At 33.3% G+C, this 12,842-nt stretch overlaps 1 pseudogene; it reads right to left on the reverse strand.

The window, feature by feature from the left end:
• Positions 1-200: 200 nt before the first annotated feature.
• Positions 201-2,817, reverse strand: LOC143635102 (uncharacterized; annotated as a pseudogene).
• Between the last annotated feature and the right edge of the window lie 10,025 nt (positions 2,818-12,842).

The raw sequence follows: 12,842 nt of genomic DNA on the forward strand, positions 1-12,842 counted from the left end.
AGGTAAGTCAGGTTTCGAACCTGAGACTATAAAATCTCAAACCTTAACCATCACCTCCATGTCACTAGACCAGAAAACCAACTATCACATAGCATACTAATAAAAAAAAGTGTAAGATGACCATTAACAATTCAACTACATTAATTCACAATATGATCATGATGGAGATACCAAACACTAATTACAATCTTTAAATCAAGCTAAATTACTGGTCTCTCTTGATCACTAAGTTTCTCAACAACTTTCAAAACCTCAAAACATTCATGACGTTCATCACAATTCACCAAAAAATTCATGTATCTTGACACTTTATCTCCATCCTCAACACCAACTTTACTCGAATAATCAGACATCAAATCTTGCAATTCAAAACTCCTTCCATCCTTTTGAAAGCCTTGAACTAAACAACAATATAACCCAACATATGGCATCAACCCATGATCAAACATAAGTTTCATCCACACTACACAATCATCATACTTCCCTTGCTTACACAAATATTCCATGATGTAAGAACACACAATAATATTAGGAAAGTAACCATTTTTCACCATTTCTTGAACCAATTCATCACCTTCAACTATTCTTCCCACTTTATACAAACCCATAATCAAGAAACTTCACAGATCCGAATGACCAACACCAAATTTCTTGGCTTTTTGAAGAAACTCAACAATATGACTAGAATCCATTTCTTTAAACACGGTTAACGAACCAACTTTAACACTTTTAGAGACGCACCCTTCAAGCAATGCGGAAAACGTTTCAAAGTTCGGTCGACACTTGTTTTTCATCATATCATTCAAGATTTCAAACCCGCGTTCCAAATCACCGGATTTAACATAAGCCTTAATTAATATAGTGTAAGTAACAACATGTGGAGGCACACCGGAATCGTGCATTATTTTAGAAAAGCTTCAAAGATTCCTCTAATCTACCCGTCTGGCAAAACCCGTTAACCAAAACTGTGAAAGTATACACATTTGGAGCGCAATTACAATGTTTCATTAACTCAAAAACTTCTGAAGATTGATTAATATCACCCTTTTCGCATAACCCTTTGATTAAAATAGTGTAAGTCACCACAGAAGGCGTTACACAACATTTTAACATCTTCCCTATCATTGCATTTGCAAGACCAAATTTCATGTCTTTTATGAAAGCATCAATCAGTGAGTTGAAGATGCGAGGACCGGTCAAAGTAAGAGTCTTTGACCCAACGATTGTATCAAGAACCATAACTGTATCTTCTATTCTACCATTCTTGCAATACCCATCAATAAGAAAGGTAACCTTCACTTCATCTGGATGTATTCCTTTCTTAAACATTAACCCTATAAGTCCATTTGCTTGATTCGGCTTTCCTTCTTTACAAAGCCAATCAATAACCGTCGTGTAAGCAAATTGATCTGAAACAAAGTGCATTGAATCAACTAGTTTTAATAACTTAAAACCCATATTAATCTGTCCTTCTTTATAGAATCCATCAATCAATATGTTATAAGTTAACCTCTCGGGCCACAAACCGTTATCAATCATCTTTCTTAATAATATCATGGCTTTGTAAGGCTTACCAATTCTACATAATCCTTCAATAAGTTCGTTACAGGTGGTGCGTATATTCGGCTTACTGTTTCTCTTTTCCATCATGGCAAGAAGCTCAAAGGCACAAACAACCATTTCTTTTTTGCAGTAACCGTTAATAAGCGCATTGAACGTAACCATGTTTGGAGTCAATCCATCTTTAATCATTTTCCTAAATATCCCATTCGCCTAGGTTATTTTACCTTCCCAGCATAGCATATCGATTAATATTGTAAAAGTATGAGTATTTGGCTCACTTCCGTTCTTGACCATTTCATCAAGTAAACACATAGCCTTATCGATCAATCCCATATCACAAACCACTTTAATAAGAACCGTGTATGTTTGTGTAGTTGGTCGACATCCTTTAACACCCATTTGCTCCTTTAATTCAAATGCTTCCGTCACCTTACCGGCTTCACATAGCCCGTGAATCAAAACCGTAAACGTCACCTCATTCGCACCACACCCGTCTGGTTTAGACATTTCATCAAACACCTGGTAGGCACGTTCAATATCCCCAACCCTGCAATAACCCAAAACCAAAGAAGTCAAAATCCGAACATCAACATCAGACCCAACCTTCACAACCAGTGAAACAAACGTCTCGGCAGCTCGAACAAACCCGTTCTTACACAAAGCGTTCACCAACGTCATGTAATCGATAACCCCCAATTCAAACCCATCGTCCACCATTCGCTTATAAACCGAAAAAGCTGATAAACCCATATGCAGCTTACTCAAACACATCAAAAGAACACTATAACACGGGTAACCAATCCCAAACCCACAATCCCTCATCTCATCAACAAGCTTTACCACCCGCAAAGCCTCGTTAACTGAAGAACACCCGTCTTTAATAACGAAAACGATCGCCTCGTGTAAAACCCCGAAAAGGTTACAATGCAATAAAAAGTTTAAAAGATGGATTCTACTGGTTAAAGTGTAGCAATAAGTGGAGTGTTTGGATACCCATTTGAAAAACTGGAGGCAGAGTTAGGTGTTGGTTGTGATGGAGTGAGATGATTTTGCAGGCGGATTGGGGGGCTAAGGTGTGAAGTGAGCGATTTGAGGTGTAGGTTGTGGTGCCAATTTGGGGTTTTTATAAGGGATGAGATTTGATTGATGGTGGTGTCATGGTTTGAGGGTGAAGTGGGAGATGAGTGGGAGTATGTGGTGGAGTTTGATGGGGAGTGTACGGAGTGTGGTGGTGTTGGTGGTGGATATCAACATGCATTTGGTCGGCGGGATGATGATTCATAGGAGACGGACGGTGGAGGTAAGACGGAGATGGCGAAATTGGCGCCAAATGCAAAAGCTATATATAACATGATTAGTTGTAGAGCCCGTGTCACACACGAGATAATTCAAATTATAAAATTATAAGTAAAATAAATAATTACATAACGTATATGAAAAAAGTATATTACATTTATGCTTATATTTTTCAGACCCGAAACATGATCCATTTTGAAATTTTCAGTTTTTGTTTATTAATATATATATATATAGTATTAATATTTCAAGTTTCGTTTAATGTATTCGTCGGGTTTAATAAACAAAAATATGACGTTTAACATTTTATTAAGTTTAATTGATTTGCAAACTTTCGGGTTAATACGAAAAATATCTGAGATTATAACTTATTATTACTTTTTTATATATATTTCAAAGTTCAAGGTCTAATTTGAAATTTTAGTTTAAAACCTATTTAATATAAATTAGAAACTAGAATGACTAAAGTTGTATATGTTTAAATTAATATATTATGATATAAATTACCCTCCTTGGACCTTGGCTGCCATTTTTCTGTCAGCTTATTTCCGGCGAGACGCCGTGTATTCCGGCGATGATAATCTCCCATAAAACCCACAAATAAATTCAATTAATTCATCAAACGACCATAGAAACGTAACGGCAACGACTAATCTTCCTTAATATCGCGTTATAACAGCCAAGTAAGGATGTTTATAATGCCCGTAACCGCCGGCCGTTTGTAAACATTGCAATAACAATCATTAACGTCTAAAGCCTCAATAGAATCTATAAATAGCTTCCAAACATCCATCTAAACTCGTCCTAACCCTTAATCAACCAATTATACTCTCTGAATCTCATAAAATTCTGTCAAGTTAATTTTATTCCGGCCACCATGGTTCACCGTCTTTCCCTAACAATTATAGGTAATAATTACATAGTTTTTCTTTGTTTTTGGCCGACTAATAAAAGCCCTAACCTAATTCCTTCAACCATGGAACCGTTTTTGAGAATTGAATATAGGGTTTGTATAGTGAGGAAGTGAACATGTTAAAGTCTATATATAAATCTGTTTCTATGGTTTTCCAAATAAACATGTTAGTCCAGTCGGTTGAGACATTAGGTTGTGAGAGTGTAGACACGGGTTTGAACTCGGGTCATGGCGAAATTTTTTTGATATTTTAATTTAAATGTTTTCCTTTTATATTAAATCAAGTTTAATATATTAAAAATCAAATACAATCTTTTTAAGTTAAATAACTTAATAATAAATTAATTTTGTCAATTTTCTTTCAAAAACCAACCTGTTTCATATCCGTTATGCTTTGTAAGAATCCGTTAATATAATATCATATTACTATTATTGCATTTCGTTAATCTTTATAATACACTAACATAATCGTTTAAAGATAAAATCTCGTCAAAATTCATACCTTGTTAATATAACTAAATTCCCTTATTAAATAACAAATTATTGGTGGAAATAATATTTAAATAGTATATTTCGTCAAACCGTCAATATTAGTTTCGTTTAACTTTAAACCTTAATCCGATAGCTTTAAAGATCGTTTGCTTGTAATTCGTTAACTTTAGTTCAATGACTTAGTTTTAATCGTTCAAGATAAAATTCCCATTTAAAATCCGTCCAATGTAAAAATTGTAACTCGCATATTAGTTAAAGTTTAAATAATATAAAACCGTTAAAATTTCCTTTAAAACTTAGAATAATATTAAAATAATCCACGCCTTAAAATAATAGGATATATAACGCGTCATCTTTAAAACCAAATAATTAACCCATATAATCTCGTGAGATAGTCTTTAAATTTTTGTATGTATTTTTATTTATAGTTTGAGAAGTTCAATCGTTTCGAGTTCTTTAACGCACTTTCGGTTGCTTCGGTTTCATTATCATGCTTTCAGTTTTCATTGCAATGATTATCTTCAATTTCAAGGTGAGTTTTCACAACCCCTTTTTAATGTTTTAATGTTTTGGGGTAGCATATGTATCCATTATAAAATTCAAGTATTATTACTTCGATTACTTACAAACTACAATTCAATCATGGACTTGTGTGTTTATTTTTTTAATTGTTATATACGTGGAATTCAAGTGGTTATCTCATTAAGTATCATACGCCCCCCTTTGCACTCAGGTCCATTTGTATCGAGTGGAAAAGGGACCTCATTGTTCGAGTACGTTGGTAGCCCCAACTGGAAAGGACTTTCGTTTGTTCTTTACACTCAGGTCCATTGCATCGAGTGTAAAGAACCCTTATGTGCTTTACACAAGTTTTCATGAAATTGTATGGATTTTACGTAGTATTTAAACTGTGGAAATCTCACCAGCTATATTTATAGTTGACCGTATTTTATACATATGTTACAGGTACCGTGATTAGAGGATGAAGGACTAGAAGATGCTTAGAATACCTAGGTTATTTAATAAACGAGATAATTGTTTTTATTATGATTTGATTTCACTTTGTATTCTTATTTGAACTTGTATTACATTATGCTTTAATAAATTAATGTTATTAGGGTCACAAAATAGTGTCACGTGTGTTTGAACAATCTGTACGTCATACTCGGGCGTTTCCGCTTAAGCCGGGGTGTTACATTGTATCTATACAATGTGTACATAAATTGATTTTATTTATATCACAAAATGGTTTTTTTAAATAAACTTAATAAAAAAATGTTCGTGCAAAATCGTCCCCGAGAATGCTTCTTTATATTGAAAAATTCATTCTCGGTGTCATATATGTATAATTGAAAGAATTTTGGTTATGAACCAATTTCGAAAATAAGACTTCTCATACGATAGTAGTTCTAACCACTCAGCCTGAATAGAAAAGAAGCGTTACATTTATTGATATATTTATCAATTTACCACCTATCAAAGGAAAGTAGGATATTAAATTGTAACAATCGATGTTCTTCAAGAACTATGTTTTTCTGAACTACACAATAAAAATGATTTTGATAAGTTTCAGAGGGCTTCTCGAGTTTGTCATAATGACAACATAAAAAATAACATGTTAACCCATTCAATTTTATGTATATTTTGTTTCATTTGAGCATAGTTTTGCATGACATGCTTCCCATACAACGTTCTGATCACCATTAAAGGAAAAATTAATGTTGACATAAATATTTCAAATCTGATAAAAGTTAGAAGCATTGATAGGCATGGGGGTGTCATGTCGAAATTGTTCGCAATCTTTTCTTAAATTTTAATAGTTGACGGAAAAATAGTCAATTTGCAAAATCCCGAACCTTTTGATTATTTCAAAAAATGCCCTTAAAAATAAAGTTGAAACCCGAATCATGTTTAAAAATCTAACTTTCATATTTTTGACATTTTAAAGTTAACACTTTGAACCAATAACAAATTTGACAATAAATCTATTTTGCATTCACAAACTTTTAAAAATACTCAAAATTTTCATTTTTAACCCATAACAAATTTTGACCTAAATATAGTTAATTTGTACCAAACAATCTATTTACCAATTTTTGACCCATAAAATCAAATTTAACTTCAACCCGAAACAATTTTCATTTGAGAAACATGATTGTTGTTGATTTTTGGAATTCACCAAGTATTTTGAAATATATAGTAAAATAACATGTTAATATTTATATTTATAAAAATATATAGATATTATACAAATATAGTGTAAAAGGAAAGTGAATAATTATTGATTTATTACATTAGGGTATATTAGTTTTGGAGGGAAAAAATTGTGAGTATTAACCAAAACATGACAAGTGTCCACATTTATTTTACTTTATTAGAATAGGTAGATATTGATTGGGCCTCGTCGGGATAATTGGTGTAACACCCCGGCTTAAGCGGAAACGCCCGAGTGTGACGTACAGATTGCCCAAACACACGTGGCACTATTAAGTGACCATAATATCATTAATTCATTAAAGCATCATGTAACACAAGTTCAAATAAGGATACAACTTGAAATCAAATCATAATTAAAACAAATGTCTCGTTTATTAAATAACCTAGGTATTCTAAGCGTCTTCTAGTCCTTCATCCTCTAATCACGGTACCTATAACATATATATAAAATATGGTCAACTATAAATATAGCTGGTGAGATTTCCACAGTTTAAATACTACGTAAAATCCATACAATTCCATGAAAACTTGTGAAATGAGCACATAAGGGTTCTTTACACTTGATGCAATGGACCTGAGTGTAAAGAACAAACGAAGGTCCTTTCCAGTTGGGGCTACCAACGTACTTGGATAATGAGGTCCCTTTTCCACTCGATACAAATGGACCTGAGTGCAAAGGGGGGCGTATGATCATACTTAATGAGACAACCACTTGAATTCCACGTATATAACAATTAAACAAATAAGCACACAAGTCCATGATTGAATTGTAGTTTGTAAGTAATCGAAGTAATAAAACTTGAATTTTATAATGGATACATATGCCACCCCAAAACATTAAAACATTTAAAAAGGGGTTGTGAAAACTCACCTTAGTAATTGAAATGAAAAAGGAATAAGAATAACTCGAAGGCGTCAAAAGAAACCGTAGCGGTCAATCCGTACGAACTATAAATAAGAATAAACATGAAATTTAACGACTATTCTAACGGGATTTTAAGGTTGATTAATTGCATGAATAATTTTAGAAGTTAGTTACTATTTTGTTATAATTTTATGGCTCTTAAATTATTAAATTATTATTTATGTTTTAACGGAAATCGGTTGTTAATATGATTTTAAGTATTTTAACAGCGAGGACATGAAGTTTAAACATTCGAAATACTTGAACTATTGATTATAAGTTATAATTATAATTATTTCGTTGACGAAGCAATTTTTAGAAATTTAAAGTTTACCTTACATTTAATAAGCGATTTTTAAGTATGGTTTACGAAAACGAGGAACTTGGTTTTTAAATGTAAAAGGTGAGATATATTTTATAGTTAATTTATATAATTTTTATTTAACTTAAAAAGGTTTTTTATAATTTTATTTTGATTTTTAATTGATCAAAATGATTTAATAATTATAAATAAACTGTTATAAATAAATAAATAAAAGAGAGTGACTAACCCGGGTCTCGATGTTATAAGGTCAGCGTGCAGCCAGTTTCTCTAAGCCTCATATTTGTTTGAAACACAGTTTTAAATATATATATATATATATATATATATATATATATATATATATATATATATATATAACATATTTTAATGGTTTTATGATGCGTGTCTAATAACCCTATACTAATGACCCTCACAACAAAGCTTTAATATTAAAACAAAAATCCTAAAACCACACACAACCGGCAAGTGTACCGATCGCTAGTAGTATAGACCTAGGAAGTCTGAGTATCGAACACGTGGACACGTAAGACGCTAACGATTACTAACCCTAGACAAGACCTACCTTAGAATAATAATTAATTGATTTTTGATTTTTTTTTTAAATACTTAACTGAACTAACTGGATTAACAAACAAAACTTACCAAAAATAGAAAACTTAACGAAAAACTACTGTGTTAACTTAGGATGGAGAAAAACGTCTACCTAGGTCTGAATCAAATTGTAGGCCTAACAAGCTAATGGATTGAATGACTTCAAGACACCGGTCCCTAAAGATGACACGACTAAGGATTACTCGGGCTCACTGGATCACCTCTCGGTCTCACTCAACAAGCCTAAACTACTCAAAATCGTCTAAAACGACCAAACCGGGAAACAATTGCTAACGTGTTCTAATGCTAGATCACCTCTCGGTCTCACCAACACTCGACCCTAATGGCAATGAATACTACACAACCAAGGATAGAGGAACAATTCAACTTAAACTAAAATAGATCAACTAGTCGCTCAAAACACCTAAACCTGACAAGAAACGAACTCGCTCTCGCGCAATCCTTATTCTAGCATGCAAAGGCAATGAGACAACCCTAACTTCCTATCACCTCTCGGTCTCAAAGAAGGTGTTTAACCGCTGTACTTAATCCAAATAATCATGCAACAAAACCCTACGGTGGTACCTACCGCAAACAAACCCTAAACACAAAGTCTAGAATCAAACAATGCACCGATCAATCAATACAAAACTAATCAATCAACACACGGGGTTTATGCAATGAATCACCAAAATTTTCAGCCCTTAAACACAACCTATTTCATGTCTAAATCAAACTTTACAATAACAATTCAAGTCTATTAATCAAACAATCCAACAAGCTCATCAAACACTAAAAAGAATCATCATTCCTAGGTAGAACTAACAAGTTTAGCCAATAATCATCTTTGGACAGCCATGAACATTAAATAAAACCATTAATAAACTCATACCAATCATCTTAACAATTGTCCAACGATCAACAATAATCATAAACACTTCAATCTCTAACACAATTGCAAACAAATTAACAATTAAGCAAGAAACTAAAAGTTTGATGAACAAAGTAAAAGATGTAAGGATATTGGGTATTCCGGCTGCTGTAAACTGACGGTAAACGATCACCGAGGCCTGCACTTGCTTCCTTCTTCCTTCCCTAGCTGTCACGCGATCAAAACCTAGCTCCACAAAACTTTTTCTTTCTTTTCTTCCTGCCCAAACTGCCGATCGCAGCTACTGTAGCAGCTCTAGGGTTTTTTAATTTTTTATATTATAATATTATAATAGTATTTGGGCCTCCATGATGCAAACGGGTCGGGCATTGAGCTTCGTCTTGAACTTGTATGCGTAAAAGGCTCGTAGAATGCTCGAAAAGTCCCGGTTTTCTTCTTTCTTTCACCCAAAACCTACAAGGTTATTAAACTTACGTAAAACCTATCTACAACGAATTAAAAACATATAAAATATAATATATTATGTAGATAAAAGGTGCGGAAAATACGAGTGTTTTACAACACATCATTTTAATTATTAATAATAATAATAATACTAAACAGGTTATATAAAAATCATGCTTGACCCGGGTTTCGAACCCGAGTCTCATGTTTAGGATATTAATGGGTTACCAGTTAGACTAGAGAACAATTCAGTTAAGATATGAAAACAATTTATTATGAACACAAGTTCAACTTCATCTTCTTCATCTCAAAACCCTAAATTAAATCTCAGTTTCTGTTTGATGTTTGTTTAAATTAGTTTAGGGCTTTTGTTTATTGACGTAACGATATAAACATACAAATTTTAATTACCTTATAATGTGTTGTTTTGATCGAAACCCAGTTGCCGGAAAAGTAAGCAAAAGAAACTCCCAATTACAGAAACTCGGTGTATTAGAGGGGGATTAAGAGGAATGAGCAAGTTGTAACGAAGCTTAGGTTCCTTTTTATACTAGTAGGAGGAGCGTCTACGCATTCAATGTGTTAATTTGATTAATGAAAAATCTGGCGGGGATTGTGGGTTTAATTCACGCGGCTGAAAGTTGTTATAACAAAATTAATTAGTTTGTTGTGATATAATATCTATGACATAACGCATTAAACGAATTTTTCGGGTCAAAGATTATGATTTTAGGGATGTTTGGGAGTCGCCGGCGGCCGCCACTCTGGCAGCCGAACCTGATGGTCGGAAAAATGAGGGGAAGGGAGGGGCTGGGGTAGGGTTTTAATATATTTAAATATGTTACACTTTGGACCTTGAAGTTTAAGAAAAATTTAAATGAAATTTAAATACCTTTTAATTATAGTTTTCAAGTTTTACACTTTTAACCCTAACTTTATAATTTAATTATATAGTTTCGGTTTTGGATTATTTACGCGTTTAAGCGGAAGCCTCGAGATTTCATTAGAATTGGAACATAGTAATAAATGAACGAACGTTTAAACATAAATGTCGGGAATTCTTTATTAATAATCATGACAAAATAATCAAACGACCCAACGGGTCGGGTTTACAAATACAAATACGAATCGAAAATTGACGAATGTCACAATTGGGCCGCTCTTGGCTTGGTTAAGCAACTCATGACCATCTTTCAAGTGCAGGTGCACCAACCGGATATTTTAAAAAATCTAAAAACCGGGTTGGATAGGAATCGGTTTCGGGTATAGTTGGGTATTTTACCCGGTTTTTTCGGGTTTCAGGTAGGGGCGGGTTGGGTTTTAACAGGTAAAGATGAAACCGGTTCTGGCGGGTCCGGCTCTAGGTACAAGTTTGGGGAGAAACCCAATGCTAGGTCATACTCACGGGTCTGGTAAGAGTAGGAACCGCTTCCCGGTTGGACCCGAAACCGGATATTTTCTGCACCTCTATCTTCAAGTTAGGAGTGTAATTGTGTAAACGAGCTTGGCTTGTTTTTTTGAGCTCCTTTCTAAAGCTCGAACTTAGCTTGTGGGTTGTTTATCCAAGCTCGAGCTCGGCTTATTTATTACTTGTTAATTAAATTATATACGCTTTTTAATTATATATATGTATTTTGAGAAAAATTTTAAAAGAGTCGAATTCGGGTCGAGCTCATGTGGTACTTTAAACAAGCCAAAGCTTGGCTTTGTAGTGTGAATTTAATGCATAGCAGTCCAAAATAGGTAAAACTTAAAAGTACACAGGGCTTGCTACGGCTCATTGATCCTATACAAGCTTCTCATTCTAGGATTGAGCTCAAGCTCGATAACTAAACGAGATTTATTTGAGGCGCAGGTTTCGGTTTGCTCGAGCTTGAAAGAGTTCGACTTGTTTCTGGTTTTTATCAATTAAAGTTCGAATAGCTCACGAACGACTCGGCTCGCTTGCACCCTTACTTCAAATTATTTAAAAGACTCAATTAACATAGATAGTGTAACGTCCTAGTTTCGATAATACATAAATAAATAAATAAAATGTCACGAATCTTATTTTAGTTATCGAATCGTGAGGCATCGTTTGAATAAATTAAATAAGTTGATAGGATAAGATTGTATGGTTAATGAACTTAAACATGTTTTGGGCCTAAAAGCCTTTGGGCTTTGCCTTTTTAAACCCCTAAACCCTAAACCCTTATCATTTCACCATCACCATTCCAATCATTGGCACACCAATCCATACACACACAACATAAACCCCCTGTACACCAATAGTTTCCAATCCAAATCATCCATTCTAGATCTAGATCTTGTCAAATACACCAAAGGTAAACATTTTATATTCGTTATCAGTTCGTTCTATGTTGTTAAGATCTAATAATAATATGAATGAATGAATCCTTGAAAGATAAACGCAAACCGAACCGAACCGAGCCGTCATAAACAAGCATCGACGATCCAAATAAGATTTAGTCTTGGTTAAATAAGTAGACATGATATGGATATATATATATATATATAGATACCGATTTCGGTATATATATATTGGGTTAGGTTAAAATAAAAACCCACTTGAGTTGTGAAAACTCTAGAAACTCATTCTCAACCACATGTTTTTAATTGAAGATTAAATCTTCAGGTCCACAATTAAAGTTAATAAAAAATGTTAACATAAATATAACTTTTTCTCTCTCCTAAAAACATATAAAAAAATTAGTAAAAAAATGTTAAAGAATAGCAAAACAATTTTTTTTAATGTTTCGATGTTTTGTATTAAATGTTGCAACATATATTACATGTAACAAAAAAAAACGAGGTTACATAGGGTTTTCGCGGGTTTTCACAACTCAAGTGGGTTTTCATTCTATACTTTACTATATATATATATATAACAAATCGGGTATAAACATGCATATGTATAGATATACATAAATCTATATATATACTATATTAAAATACATATAGGAAGGGCAAAAGAGTCTTTTCACCAAAAACTCTTAAAAATAAGAGTTTTACAACTATTTATGCTTATAGTACAAAATCACAAGCTTTGAATCCCCTTCTCTTTCAAAGACAGGGCTTTTTGAAAACACTACTCATTTCAAAATTCAAACGTACAACGTGTCACACCCCAATCCAGGGCCTAGAAAGTGTGACCATCAGTTGGTACATGTTTTGTAAATATATCAGAGTAACGGGTTTATTTTAG

This window comes from Bidens hawaiensis, unplaced genomic scaffold (genome assembly GCF_021521415.1).
Source record: "Bidens hawaiensis isolate Kalapana, Puna unplaced genomic scaffold, B.hawaiensis_p1.1 tig00007411_1, whole genome shotgun sequence".
NCBI lineage: Eukaryota > Viridiplantae > Streptophyta > Magnoliopsida > Asterales > Asteraceae > Bidens > Bidens hawaiensis.